The following is a 17,306-nucleotide window of genomic DNA, read 5'->3' on the forward strand; positions in this document are numbered from 1 at the left end:
GACAACTAAACACTGATACCACATTATACAACTGGATATAAACTATAGAGGAAATGTGTATGAATATGATGTCTAAAGTTACATTATTATACAGGCTGACAACTAACCACTAATACCATGTTATACAACTAGATATAAACTACTGAGGAAATGTCTATGGATATGTCTAAAGGCACATTATTAGATAGGCTGGCAATTAAACACTGAAACCACATTATACAACTGGATATAAACTACTGAGGAAATGTGTATGAATATGATGTGTAAAGTTACATTATTAGACAGGCTGACAACTAAACACTAATACCATGTTATACAACTGGATATAAACTACTGAATAAATGTGTATGACTATGACGTCTGCAGTTACATTATTGGACAGGCGGAGAGATAAACACTAATATCATGTTATGCAACTGGATATAAACTACTGAGGGAATGTGTATGAATATGATGTCTAAAGGTACATTATTAGACAGGCTGACAACTAAACACTAATACCATGTTATGCAAATGGATATAAACTACTGAGGACATGTGTATCAATATGATGTCTACAGTTACATTATTAGACAGGCTGACAACTAACCACTATTATCCATGTTATGCAACTGGATATAAACTACTAAGGAAATATCTATGCATATGATGTCTAAAGTTACATTATTAGACAGGCTGACAGCTAAACACTAATACCATGTTATGCAACTGGATATAAACTACTGAGGAACTGTGTATGAATATGATGTCTAAAGTTACATTATTAAACAGGCTGACAACTAAACACTAATACCATGTTATGCAACTGGATATAAACTACTGAGGAAATATCTATGCATATGATGTCTAAAGTTACATTATTAGAAGGCTGACAACTAAACACTAATACCATGTTATACAACTGGATATAAACTACTGAGGAAATGTGTATGAATATGATGTCTAAAGTTACATTATTAGACAGGCTGACAACTAAACACTAATACCATGTTATACAACTGGATATAAACTACTGAGGAAATGTGTATGAATATGATGTCTAAAGTTACATTATTAGACAGGCTGACAACTAAACACTAATACCATGTTATGCAACTGGATATAACCTACTGAGGAAATGTGTATGAATATGATGCCTAAAGCTACATTATTGGACAGGCTGACAACTAAACAGTAATACCATGTTATAGGTTCATAGGTAGGTACAAGGCTATTGGCCTTGGGGCCTATACAAGCCCAGCCAAAAAGGTACCCTGGCTTTTGCTTCCCAAGAAAATTATTTTCCTGTGCCACTGTCGAGCAGAGCCACAGATGTGATTCCCGGAGAGAATTTCCTATTTCCAATCCAATCATCAAGATTATACAACAGGATATAAACTACTGAGGAAATGTGTATGAATATGATGTTGAAAGCTACATTATTAGACAGGTTGACAACTGAACACTAACACCATGTTATACAACTGGATATAAACTATTTAGGAAGTGTGTATGAATATGATGTCTACATGTGCATTATTAGACAATCTGATGACTAAATACTAATACCATGTTATGCAACTGGATATAAATTACTAAGGAAATGTTTATGAATATGATGTCTAAAGATACATTATAAGACAGTCTGACAGCTAAACACTATTACCATGTTATGCAACTGGATATAAACTACTGAGGAAATGTCTATGCATATGATGTCTAAAGTTACATTATTAGACAGACTGACAGCTAAACACTAATACCATGTTATGCAACTGGATATAAACTGATGAGGAAATGTGTATGAATATAGTGCCTAAAGTTACATTATTAGACAGGCTGACAAATAAACAATAATACCATGTTATGCAACTGGATAAACTACTGAGGAAATGTGTATGAATATGATGTCGAAAGTTACATTATTAGACAGGCTGACAACTGAACACTAATACCATGTTATGCAACTGGATATAAACTACTGAGAAAGTGTGTATAACTATGATGTCTACAGGTGCATTATTAGACAAGCTGATGACTAAATACTAATACCATGTTATGCAACTGGATATAAACTACTGAGGAAATGTGGATGAATATGATTTCTAAAGTTACATTAGACAGGCTGACAACTAAACACTAATATTGTGTTATGCAACTTGATATTGACTACTGAAGAAATGTGTATTAATATTATGTCTAACGGTACATTATTAGACAGTCTGACAACTAAACACTAATACCATGTTACGCAACTGGATATAAACTACTGAGGAAATGTGTATGAATATGATGTCTAAAGTTACATTATTAGACAGGCTGACAACTAAACACTAATACCATGTTATGAAACTGGATATAAACTACTGAGGAAATATCTATGCATATAATGTCTAAAGTTACATTATTAGACAGGCTGACAACTAAACACTAATACCATGTTATATAACTGGATATAAACTACTGAGGAAACGTGTATGAATATGATGTCTAAAGTTACATTATTAGACAGGCTGACAACTAAGCAGTAAAACCATGTCATAGATTCATAGGTAGGTACTAGGCTATTGGCCCTGGGGCCTATAGAAGCCCACCCAAAAAGGTACCCTGGCTTTTGCCACCCAAGAAAATTATTTTCCTGTGCCACTGTCGAGCAGAGCACAGATGTGATTCCCAGGGTGAATTTCCTATTTCCCATCCAATCATCAGGATTATACAACAGGATATAAACTACTGAGGAAATGTGTATGAATATGATGTATGCAGGTGCATTATTAGACAAGCTGATGACTAAATACTAATACCATGTTATGGTACTGGATATCAACTACTGAGGAAATGTGTATGAATATGATGTCTACAAGTGCATTATTAGACAGGCTGACAACTAAACACTAATACCACGTTATACAACTGGATATAAACTACTGAAGAAATGTGTATGACTATGATGTCTAAAGGTACATTATTAGACAGGCTGACAATTAAAGACTATTATACCATGACCCCCCATTAATATTCAAAAACGTGCACGCTGATTGGCCAGCATGCACATTGTAAATCGAATTATACTAATGGAAAAAGGTCCGGTCGCCCGGACTTTTTCCATTAGTATAAGTCTCTTTTAAAACACTGTCTCGCTATGTTAAAAGAGTTTAACATAGCGACACAGGTTTAAAAAAAGCAATGGAGATCTCCGTTGCTTTTTTTAAAGCTGTCTCGCTATGTTAAACTCCTTTAACATAGCGATACAGTGTGTAAAAAGAAACGGAGATCTTGCTTTCTCCGTTGCTTTTTTTTAAACCTGTCTCGCTATGTAAAATGGGTTTAACATAGCGAGACAGCTTTAAAATAAGCAACAGAGATCTCCATTGCTTATTTTAAAGCTGTCTCGCTATGTTAAACTCCTTTAACATAGCGACACAGTGTGTAAAAAGCAACGGAGATCTTGCTTTCTCCGTTGCTTTTTTTAAACCTGTCTCGCTATGTAAAATGGGTTTAACATAGCGAGACAGCTTTAAAATAAGCAACAGAGATCTCCATTGCTTATTTTAAAGCTGTCTCGCTAGGTTAAACCCATTTAACATAGCGAAACAGTAAAAAGCAACGGAGATCTTGCTTTCTCCGTTGCTTTTGGCCACAGCTCTGATGACTGCGTAGGCATGCATGTTATGCAACTGGATATAAACTACTGAAGAAATGTGTATGTATACGATGTCTAAAGGTACATTATTAAACAGGCTGACAACTATACACTAATACCATGTTATGTAACTGGATATAATCTTCTGAGGAAATGTGTATGAATATGATGTCTAAATTTACATTACTATACAGGCTGACAACTAAACACTAATACTATGTTATACAACTGGATATAAACTACTGAGGAAATGTTTATGAATATGATGTCTAAAGTTACATTAATAGACAGACTCACAACTAAACACTAATACCATGTTATACAGCTGCATATAAACTACTGAAGAAATGTGTATGAATACGATGTCTAAAGGTATATTATTAAACAGGCTGACAACTATACACTAATACCATGTTATACAACTGGATACAAACTACTGAAGAAATGTGTATGAATATGATGTCTAAAGGTACATTATAAGACAGGCTGACTACTAAATGCTAATACCATGTTATGCAACTGGATATAAACTACTGAGGGAATGCGTATGACTATGATGTCTGCAGTTACATTACTGTACAGGCTGACTACTAAACACTTCTTCTTTTGGCTTTTCCCAGTTAGGGGTCACCACAGCAGATCACCTGTCTGCTCATGACTGGCAGTGGAGTTTTACAGTGTCAAGTTGCCAGCCCAGTGCCTAACCTTCCACTGAAGGCACACACATGCACCTAGGGCCAATATGGAGTGTCCAATCCACCTACAGCATGCCTTTGGGATGTAGGAGGAAACAGAAGCACCCAAAGGGAAACCACACAACCACAGGAAGGAAATGCAGACTCTGCACAGAAGGCACCCCAGCAGAGAATTGAACCCAAGAACCTCTAGCTGGGAGGCAGCAATGCTAACCACTGCACCACCATGGTCACCCTTGAATATAATGTCTAAAGGTATATTATTAGATAAGCTGATCACTAACTAGTAATACCATGTTATGCAACTGGATATAAACTACTGAGCAAATGTGTATGAATATGTTGTCTAAAGTTACATTATTAGACAGGCTGACAACTAAACACTAATACCATGTTATGACCCTGGATATAAACTACTGAGTACATGTGCATTAATATGATCTCTACAGTTAAATTATTAGACAGGCTGACAAATAAACACCAATACCATGTTATGCAACTGGATATAAACTATTGAGGAAATGCGTATGAATATGATGTCTAAAGGTACATTATTAGACAGGCTGACAACTAAACACTAATACCATGTTTTGCAACTGGATATAAACTATTGAGGAAATGTGAATAAATATTATGTCTAAAGTAACATTATTAGACAGGCTGACAACTAAACACTAATACCATGTTATGCAACTGGATATAAACTACTGAGGAAATGTGTATAAATATGATGTCTAAAGGTATATTATTAGACAGGCTGACAACTAAAAACCAACACCATGTTATGCAATTGTATATAAACTACTGAGGAAACATGTATGAATATGATGCCTAAAGTTACATTTCTAGACAGGTTGACGACTATACACTAATACCATATTATACAACTGGATATAAACTACTGAGGAAATGTGTATGTATATGATGTCTAAAGTTATAATACTAGAAAGGCTGACAACAAAACACTAATACCAGGTTAGGCAACTGGATATAAAACACTGAAGAAATGTGTATGAATATGATATCTAAAGTTACATTACTAGGCAGGTTGACAACTAAACACTGATATCATGTTATGAAACTGGATATATACTATGGAGGAAATGTGTATTAATACAATGTCTAAAGGTACATTATACAACAACCCCCCATTAATATTCAAAAAACGTGCACGCTGATTGGTCAGCATGCACATTGTAAATCAGAGTTATAGTAATGGAAAAAGGTCTGGTCGCCCGGACTTGTTCCATTACTATAACTCTTTTTTTTTTTTTTTTTACAGCAGCGGAGAACGCAAGATCTCCATTGCTTCACACTGTCTCGCTATGTTAAACTCATTTAACATAGCGAGACAGCATTAAAAAAAGCAACAGAGATTCTACGTTGTTTTTTTTAATGCTGTCTCGCTATGTTAAACTCATTTAACATAGCGAGACTGTTTGTAAAAAGCAACGGAGATCTTGCTTTCTCCATTGCTTTTGCCCACAGCTCTGATGTACTGCGTAGGCATACGCATGCGCAGTACATCAGAACTGCCGTAGAATACCAGACAGCTGTGGAAGGGCAGCAAGGAGGCATTATACAATGCCATTATTTAAGAAAATTATTTTTTTTTTTCGTAAATAATGTCATTGTATAATAGCAATAACCCACTTCTGGGTGTGGGTAATGCTGGATTTATCCATGGTTGGCTTTGTTTGGTCACTCGGAGTTCAACCTCATGACCAAACCACATCAACCGTGGGTAAATCCAGCATTAACAACACCCAGGCATGGGTTATTGTGATATTATACCATGACCCCCCCCCTTAATATTCCAAAAAGTGCACGATGATTGGTCAGCGTTCACGTTGTAAATCGACTTATACTAATGGAAAAAGGTCCGGTCGCCCGGACATTTTTCATTAGTATAAGTCTTTTTTAAAACACGTCTTGCTATGTTAAAGGAGTTTAACATAGCGAGACTGGTTTAAAAAAAGCAACGGAGATGACCGTTGCTTTTTTTAAAGCTGTCTCGCTATGTTAAACCCATTTAACATAGCGAAACAGTAAAAAGCAATGGAGATCTTGTTTTCTCCATTGCTTTTGCCCACAGCTCTGATGTACTGCGTAGGCATACGCATGCGCAGTACATCAGAACTGCCGCAGAATACCAGACTGCTGTGGAAAGGCAGCAAGGGGGCATTATACAATGCCATTATTTAAGAAAAGTAATTATTTTTTTTCTTAAATAATGACATTGTATAATAGCAATAACCCACTTCTGGGTGTGGGTAATGCTGGATTTACACACGGTTGGCTTTGTTTGGCCAATCGGGCTTCGCTCTCATAACCAAACCACACCAAGAGTTGGTAAATCCAGCATTACTCACACCCAGGCGTGCGTTATTGCTATATTATTAGACAGGCTGACAACTAAACACTAATACCATGTTATACAACTGGATACAAACTACTGAAGAAATGTGTATAAATACAATATCTAAAGGTACATTATTAGACAGGCTGACAACAAAACACTAATACCATGTTATGCAGCTGGATATAAACTACTGAGGAAATGTGCATGAATATGATGTCTAAAGGTACATTGTTAGAGGGGATGACTACTAAACACTAATATTATGTTATGCAACTGGATATAAACTACTGAGGAAATGTGTGTAAATATGATGTCTTAAGTTACAATATTAGAAGGCTGACAACTAAACACTAATGCCATGTTATACAACTGGATGTAAATTACTGAGGGAATGCGTATGAATATGATGTCTAAAGGTACATTATTAGACAGGCTGACACCTAAACACTAATACCGTGTTATGCAACTGGATATAAACTACTGAGGAAATGTGTATAAATATGATTTTGAAAGTTACATTATTAGATAGGCTGACAACTAAACACTAATACCATGTTATGTAACTGGATATAAATTACTAAGGAAATGTGTATGAATATGATGTATAAAGGTACATTATTAGACAGGCTGACACCTAAACACTAATACCATGTTATGCAACTGGATATAAACTACTGAAGAAAAGTGTATGAATATGATGTCTAAAGGAACATTATTAGATAGGCTGACAACTAATCACTAATAGTATGCAATACAACTGGATATAAACTACTGAGGAAATGTGTATGAATATGATGTCTCTCAGTCTTTTCTTTCGGCTTTTCCTGGTTATGGGTCTCCACAGCAGAACTCCAGTCCGCTAATGATTGGCAGAAGATTTTTACGTGCCGAGTTGCCGGGCCTGATGCACAGCCTTCAATGAAGGTATGCCCATTCACGCATGTCTCCACACAGAAGACACTCTAGCTGAGAATCGAACAGGACAACATCTTAGTGTGAGGTGACAATGCTACCACAGCACCAGCACCGCAGTTATGAATATGATGTCTAACATTACATTTTTAGACAGACTGACAACTAAACACTAATACCATGTTATGCAACTGGATATAAACTACTGAGGAAATGTCTATGAATATAATGTCTAACGTTACATTTTTAGACAGACTGACAACTAAACACTAATACCATGTTATGCAACTGGATATAAACTACTGAACAAATGTGTATAAATATGATGTCTGAAGGTACCTTATTAGACAGGCTGACAGCTAAACACTAATACCATGTTATGGAACTGCATATAAACTGCTGAGGGAACGTGTATGAATATGATGTCTAACGTTACATTATTAGACAGACTGACAACTAAACACTAACACCATGTTATACAACTGGATCTAAACTACTGAGGAAATGTGCATGAATATGATGCCTAAAGGTACATTATTAGACAGGCTGACAACTAAACACTAATACCATGTTATGCAACTGGATATAAACTACTGAGGAAATGTGTATGAATATGATGCCTAAAGCTACATTATTACACAGGCTGACAACTAAACACTAATACCATGTTATGCAACAGGATATAAACTACTGAGGAAATGTATGAATATGATGTCTAAAAGTAATTATTAGCAAGGCTGAACCCTAAACAATAATACAATGCTATGCAACTTGATATAAACTTCTGAGGAAATGTGTATGAATATGATATCTGCAGTTACATTATTAGCCAGGCTGATCCGGAATCACTAATACCATTTCATGATACTGGATAAAAAACTGCTGAGGAAATGTGTATGAATATGATGTCTAAAGGTACATTATTAGAAAGGCTGACAGCTAAACACTAATACTATGTTATGCAACTCAATATAAAATACTGAGGAAATGTGTATGAATATGATGTCTAACATTACATTATTAGACAGAGCGACAACTAAACACTAATACCATGTTATGCAACAGGATATAATCTACTGAGAAAATGTGTATGAATATGATGTCTAAAGGTACATTATTAGACAGGCAGACAACAAAACACTAATATCATGTTATGCAACTGGATATAAACTACTGAGGAAATGTGTATGAATATGATGTCTCTCTGTCTTCTCTTTTGGCTTTTCCCGGTTATGGGTCTCCACAGCGGAACTCCAGTCCGCTAATGATTGGCAGAAGATTTTTATTTGCTGAGTTGTTGGCCCTGATGCACAACCTTCAATGAAGATATGCCCATTCACATGTGTCTCCTCACAGAAGACACACTAGCTGAGAATCGAACAGGACAACATCTTACTGTGAGGTGACAATACTACCACAGCACCAGCACCGCAGTTATGAATATGATGTCTAACGTTGCATTTTTAGACAGACTGACAACTAAACACTAATACCATGTTATGCAACTGGATATAAACTACTGAGGAAATGTCTATGAATATAATGTCTAACGTTACATTTTTAGACAGACTGACAACTAAACACTAATACCATGTTATGCAACTGGATATAAACTACTGAGAAAACGTGTATGAATACGATGTCTAAAGCTACATTTTTAGACAGGCAAACAACTAAAGAATAATACCATGTTATGCAAAAGTATATAAACTACTGAGAAAAATGTGAATGAATATGATGTCTAAAGGTACATTATTAGACAGGCTGAAAACTAAACACTAACACAATGTTATACAACTGGATTTAAACTACTGAGGAAATGTGTATAAATATGATGTCTAAAGTTATATTATTAGAAGGCTGACAACTAATCACTAGTAACATGTTATACAACTTGATATAAACTACTGAAGAAATGTGTAAGAATATGATGTCTAAACGTAAATTATTAGACAGGCTGACAACTAAACACTAATACCATGTTATGCAACTGGATATAAACTACTGAAGAAATGTGTATGAATATGATGTCTAAAGGTACATTATTAGACAGGCTGACAACTAAACACTAATACCATGTTATGCAACTGGATATAAACTACTGAGGAAATGTGTATGAATATGATGCCTAAAGTTACATTATTAGACAGGCTGACAACTAAACACTAATACCATGTTATGCAACTGGATATAAACCACTGAGGAAATGTGTATGAATATGATGTATAAAAGTAATTATTAGCAAGGCTGAACCCTAAACAATAATACAATGTTATGCAACTTGATATAAACTTATGAGGAAATGTGTATGAATATGATGTCTAACATTACATTATTAGACAGAGCGACAACTAAAAACTAATACCATGTTATGCAACAGGATATAATCTACTGAGAAAATGTGTATGAATATGATGTCTAAAGGTACATTATTAGACAGGCAGACAACTAAACATTAATATCATGTTATGCAACTGGATATAAACTTCTGAGGAAATTTGTATGAATATGATGTCTAAAGGAACATTATTAGACAGGATGACAACTAAACACTAATACTATGCAATGCATCTGGATATAAACTACTGAGGAAATGTGTATGAATATGATGTCTCTCTGTCTTCTCTTTCGGCTTTTCCCGGTTATGGGTCTCCACAGCGGAACTCCAGTCCGCTAATGATTGGCAGAAGATTTTTACATGCCGAGTTGCCGGCCCTGATGCACAACCTTCAATGAAGATATGCCCATTCACGCGTGTTTCCTCACAGAAGACACTCTAGCTGAGAATCGAACAGGACAACATATTACTGTGAGCTGACAATGCTACCACAGCAGCAGTACCGCAGTTATGAATATGATGTCTAACTTTGCAATTTTAGACAGACTGACAACTAAACATTAATACCATGTTATGCAACTGGATATAAACTACTGAGGAAATGTCTATGAATATAATGTCTAACGTTACATTTTTAGACAGACTGACAACTTAACAGTAATACCATGTTATGCAACTGGATATAAACTACTGAGAAAATGTGTATGAATACGATGTCTAAAGCTACATTTTTAGACAGGCTGACAACTAAAGAATAATACCATGTTATGCAAACGTATATAAACTACTGAGAAAAATGTGTATGAATATGATGTCTAAAGGTACATTATTAGACAGGCTGAAAACGAAACACTAACACCATGTTATACAACTGGATTTAAACTACTGAGGAAATGTGTATAAATATGATGTCTAAAGTTACATTATTAGAAGGCTGACAACTAATCACTAGTAACATGTTATACAACTTGATATAAAGTACTGAAGAAATGTGTTAGAATATGATGTCTAAACGTAAATTATTAGACAGGCTGACAACTAAACACTAATACCATGTTATGCAACTGGATATAAACTACTGAGGAAATGTGTATGAATATGATGTCTAAAGTTACATTATTAGACAGGCTGACAACTAAACACTAATACCGTGTTATGCAACTGGATATAACCTACTGAGGAAATGTGTATGAATATGATGTCTAAAGTTAAATTATTAGCCAGGCTGAACCCTAAACACTAATACCATTTTATGAAACTGGATAAAAACTACTGAGAAACTGTGTATGAATATGATGTCTAAAGTTACATCACTAGACAGGCTGACAAATTATCACTAATACCACGTTACGCAACTGGACATAAACCACTGTGGAAATGTTTATGAATATGATGTCTAAAGTTACATTATGAGCCAGGCTGACAACTAAACACTAATACCATGTTATGCAACTGGATATAAACTACTGAAGAAAAGTGTATGAATATGATGTCGAAAGTAACATTATTAGACAGACTGACAACTAAACACTAATACCATGTTAAGCAACTGGATATAAACTACTCAGGAACTGTGTCTGAATATGACGTCTAAAGTTACATTACTAGACAGGCTGACAACTTATCACTAATACCACGTTACGCAACTGGACATAAACCACTGTGGAAATGTTTATGAATAAGATGTCTAAAGTTACATTATGAGCCAGGCTGACAACAAAACACTAATACCATGTTATACAACTGGATATAAACTACTGAGGAAATGTTTATGAATATGATGTCTAAATCTAGATTATTAGAAGGGCTGAGAACTGGATTCAAAAATGGCCGCCATTCTCTAGACACTGCATTTCTACAGCTCTCCAGATACTCGGAATAAAAATCAGCCCAAAGGATATACTACAAGATTTTTTACACTAATTGTTGGATATAACTATTCTACTACAACTAAATATTGCTTGAGAGGTGAAAGAACAGGAGGAAATTAATCAAACTCACAGGATTAGATCTGATTGTCTGTCTGACTCTGAACAGAGTATTGAACAAAGGAACTGTCTGACCAGTAATTGTGGGTATTTACTAGTTAGTTATACTAGAGTTTTGCTTTGCTTCACAATGTCAAAAGAGGAAAAAAGTATGGAAACAACAACTAAAACCAAATTATCAGCACTTCAGTCACCAGAGAAAGATTCAACAATAAAAAGGCAGAAAACTATAAAACAACAGGAACTTTTAAAAGCTGGAATGACAAATAAACCGGATCAACTGGCTAACATGGAAGATATTAAAACTGCTTTGTTGCCCATTCAAGAAGCTTTAAAAGAGCTATCAAACCAGGTACTTTCTTTTGGTGCCACATGCAGTCAAATTCTTGAAAGGATGGATAAATCGGAAGCAAGAATATCCGAAAATGAGGACAGAATAACATTGCTTACAAAAAAAACAGACATTCATGACATGGATATCCAGTCTATGCAACATAAAATTCTGGACTTGGAGGCAAGATCCAGAAGGAACAACATAATTATTAGAGGAATTCCAGAAACTATCCAATATAATGATTTAACTTCTACCATCATACAAATATTCGAAATATTGTTCAATGACTCTGACATTGCTAAGCAAATAGTTATAGAAAGAGCCCATACAGCTCTCAGAGAAACACAAGCCTCAAACATTCCTAGACCAGTTTACGTCAAAATTCTCAACTACCAGGATGTAAATAACATAATTCTAACTGTTAAAAAGAATGGAGGTTATATTATGTGGCAAAATAATAGAATTTCTATGGGTCAGGATTTACCATTGCAAATAAGACAAGCCAGACAAGCATTATCTCCATACTGTAAGTTCCTCATTGAAAAGAACATTAAATTTCAAATGAAATACCCTAACACTCTAATTTTTACAATTGATGGATCCAAATATTCCATATCCAAAAAAAAAAGAAGCAAAAGTTACCTTTCTGAAGACTTTTAAGTCTCTGCCAGCTTCAGAGGCTTAACTTGGCTATTCAGTCTGTTTACAGCAACGTGGATACTGGGATTCCATGCTTACTACGCCTCGAGGCTCCAAAATCCTTTGTTTGTTCTTTTTTCTTCACCAGGCCCCTTGGTAAATATTTACTTAGTTTTTTTTTTTGCAGTTCCAGCTCATCCACGAAGATTTCCTGAACTTTTATGGCTTCTACGATCAGTATCCCTTCGCGAGGTAACAGGAAGTCCTTTGGGTGCTGCTGAGGGTCCGCTTTTGAGGTGGCGCATCTGGAAGTCTGTCCATGAAATGGTTCCCCTGTCGAGAAATCGAAGACAGGATTACATGACCAGGAAGTAGAAACACCTTTGTGGAAGAAGGGGAAGCTAGTTGGACTGTAAAACGAGTGTCCCTAGACATTTAAAAGTATGTTACAGCTTTTATTTATTTAAAGGGAACTGTGAATCCATTCAGGTAGGATTAAAACTGAACTAATAATGTACTGGTTAAAATGTGTTATTTAACTAAATGGTAGAAGCAGGATAACTTTATCATAATTATGCTAGTTTCTTAGGTAGTTTTTCCTGAATGCGGTTGTACTAATAACATTGTAGTATACTTTAATATTTATTTTCCTGTCTTAATGATGTGTTTTATACTGCAAATGCATAGATACAAAGGGGAGTTAGTGTTGGGATTGTTAGTGGATTAAAAGACCAGAAGAAATTATATCCTGGCAGAACTCAGTTAGTTATCATTCTATATATTCAAATATAGTACCCAGTAAGTATAGTTAATGCTATCTGTATTTACACGTGTTATTGTCATTATAATGTTAAATACGCTAGACTAGATAAACAAAATCAGAGCTAATGCTATATTTTCAGGATTAATATTTGTTTTTTCTCTTTCCTAGATAACAAAATATATAGTGAATTATCTTGAAATTAATAATGTTATTGTTTAATAGGTGTACTGTCATATATCTGTTTAGGTTAGATTTAAATAAGATAGTTAGCTATTTTAGGGTAATACAACCAATTAATATAATTAATATTATGTGTGAACTAGTAGAGAGGTAGAATAGTAATTCTGAATATAGTGAAGATCATTTATATTAACTAAATAATGTGTTTAAGAGCTGTGGATAGTTATCAGTGTTTATTAGGGAATGTTTTGGTTAGGCTTTGTAGAGGTAGATGTAGTATTTATAGGTTTTTTGCATGTTTTTGGTGTTTTATTTTGTAAGACAAAGAATAGATGTTTAGTAAGACTATGTACCCATAAAAGTTTTAACGGTGTAAAAAACCTAAGTATGTCCTGGTCCAGGGGAATAGTGGATAGGCACTGGTTAGGGATGGGACGTCAAGATTGCTTCCTGATATTATATACTGTGACAATACATTGGATTTTAGTATCGTCTCTTAACTTTACAATATACCTAAATGATTTAAAAATCTTAGTATGTGGATAGTAGACTCGTGGAATACTAAAGGGCTCCAGAACTTGGAAAAAAGGTAATTATTTTTTCATTTATTTCTCCAGTCAAAGGCATGTTTTATTTTATTACAAGAAACCCATTAGACCAATGATCAATGGACTAAGACTAAGAAATGGATTAGAGAGGTGGTAGCTTCGGAAGGGTCAACTAACAGTGCAGGGGTGGCGATTATTATTAAAAACCAATATCAAGAGAAAATTCTAGATTTTAAAATAGACAAAGAGGGAAGATGGTGTTATGTGATTCTTTCATCTAAACTTTATAATAAACCGGTGATACTTCTTAATATATATGCCCCATGTACCAATCAACAACTTTTTATAACATCACTCTATTTTATCCTGAATCAATATAATAATTACTATATAATAATAGGAGGTGATTGGAACACATACCAAGATCCCAAATTAGACAAATCAAGTTCAAATAGGTCCTTTAATAATCAAGCAGTGATAGCACTACCGGAACTTAAAACAGATTTTAAACTATATGATCCATTTAAATACACAAATAACCAAATGAATGCAAATAACTTCACATTTTATTCAAGTTGTCATAAAATGTGGTCCAGGATCGATTTTTTTTTAATTTCAGATGTACTAATATCTTTTGATCCCTTTGTATCCATACAAGCTAGACATTTGTCGGATCATTCTAGGATTACATTAACTTTCAATAAGGACACTAGTCATAATATACGTCTTAGAGGTTATAACTGGTCCTTAAATCCATATTTATTAGATAAAGAAGATATAATAAAAGAAGTTCAAGAGACCTTGAATCAGCTATTAGATAATCTTTTTAGACACCGACATCCGTCTGACATAGAATGGGCAACGACCAAAGCACAAATAAGAGGAATTTTTCTTCAAAAGGCTTCTTATTATAAGAAAATACATTCGAGAGACATACAAGAATTGGAAACTAAAATTAAATTACTGGATCAGGAGTTAATTGGGAATTATAGTAAACAAACTGAAGCGGAGTTATTTAAATGTCAGAAGGACCTTTTTTTTACTACAAAATAGTAAATTATCATTTTATGAACAGAAAATGCTGGTAAAATACGCTAATCATATACAAACCCCTTCAAAAGCACTAGCGCGCATCATTAATCAATCGAAAATACCTTCTCAAATTTCTGAATTACATTTTAATATTAAAACATACACTAATACTGAAGACATTATGAATGCTTTTGAATTAATATTTTCTCAAGTTTATGGGGAACATCAGGAATTAATTATAAATAAGAGTAATAATGACTTTTTGCAGAAGATTACATTTCCGAAAATGGGTGATGAGTTTCATATGAACTTAATCAAACCAATTTCCTCAGAGGATATAACAGATACAATTAAGAATCTGAAGCCACATAAAGCTCCAGGACCGGATGGTTTGACTATGGAATTTTACAAAACTTTTAGTGATACAATGGGGAAAATACTTCCACAAGTATTTAACTATATAATTAATAATAAAATTAATGACCCGCACTTTAATGCTTCGAAAACTATTCTTATACCGAAAGAGAATGCTGATTTGCAAAATCCGGATAACTATAGACCTATTTCACTTTTGAATATAGACATGAAAATTATGACATCGATTTTGGCTAATAGATTGAAGAAGGTAATTAACCTGATAATATCAGAGGAACAAGCTGGTTTTCTAACTGGCAGACAAACTACAGATAATACACTATCACTTCACACACTGATTTCTTATGCCACTCACAGAAATTTTAATGCTTATGCACTCATAATTGACGTGCAAAAAGCTTTTGATAGAGTTAATTTAGAATTTTTGTTTGAAATTTTTTCATATTTTAATATACCTCAAGACTTTATTTTAACATTAAAAAAACTATATAATAATCCTTATACAAATCTAGTTATTAATAAAAATCTCTCAAAAAGAATACAAATTAAGAATGGTACCCGTCAAGGATGTCCGTTATCTCCTATATTATTCAATCTATATTTAGAACCATTATTTCTACATATCAAACAAAATATCTATCACAATGCCCCAATAATATATGGTACGAAAATTTCCATGGCTGCTTTTGCGGATGATCTAAATATTTACTGTACGACACCTGTTTCAGATACCAAGAAAATATTAAAAGCAGTGGATGACTTTGTAAAAATATCTAATTACAAAATAAATTTTAGAAAAACTAAGTTATTTCCTTTAAAGATGCCTACACCCTTTTCTTTTTTACTATTGGTAGGTCAGGTAAAATCCGAAGAAAAAATAAAATATTTGGGTATTGTTTTTTCAACTGACAACAGAGACTTCTATGTGAATAATGTTAAGTTACTTTGGGAGCATATAGTGTCGGACTTAAAAAGATGGAATAATTTGAAATTACCAATAATGGCTAAGACCTCAATTATTAAAATGAACATACTTCCCAGAATATTATATATCTTTAGAGCTACTCAAGTCCAAATTTCTAGGAAATTCTTCAAACAACTTCATACGGAATTAGGTAGATTTGTATGGGAACCTAGAAAAACTAGGATATCCTATGATAAACTGATGACTCCGAAAAACAGGGGTGGTTTAGAGTTACCGAATTTTGAAACATATTATTTAATAATAAATGCTAATAGAATCCTAAGAGTGGTTAACTTTGATAGGTCTAGTCCTAAATGGTCACCCAAGTGGTTGATTCTGAATTATAAACATGTTGCTAGACTGGGGATTAATTGTAAAGCATTACCTTTTTTAAATAAAGATACCCTTAAAATGTACGCTCTGATGGAGCATATCAAAGTATATATAATATCAATACAAAGTCTATTTAACTCATTACATTTTTTACAATATATGATGACTTTTCAACCATTTCATAAGAACCCAAATTTGAAAATTGGTAATCAGCTGATAGA

The sequence above is a fragment of the Protopterus annectens genome, chromosome 15.part0 (assembly GCF_019279795.1).
Source record: "Protopterus annectens isolate FY-2018-M chromosome 15.part0, PAN1.0, whole genome shotgun sequence".
NCBI lineage: Eukaryota > Metazoa > Chordata > Ceratodontiformes > Protopteridae > Protopterus > Protopterus annectens.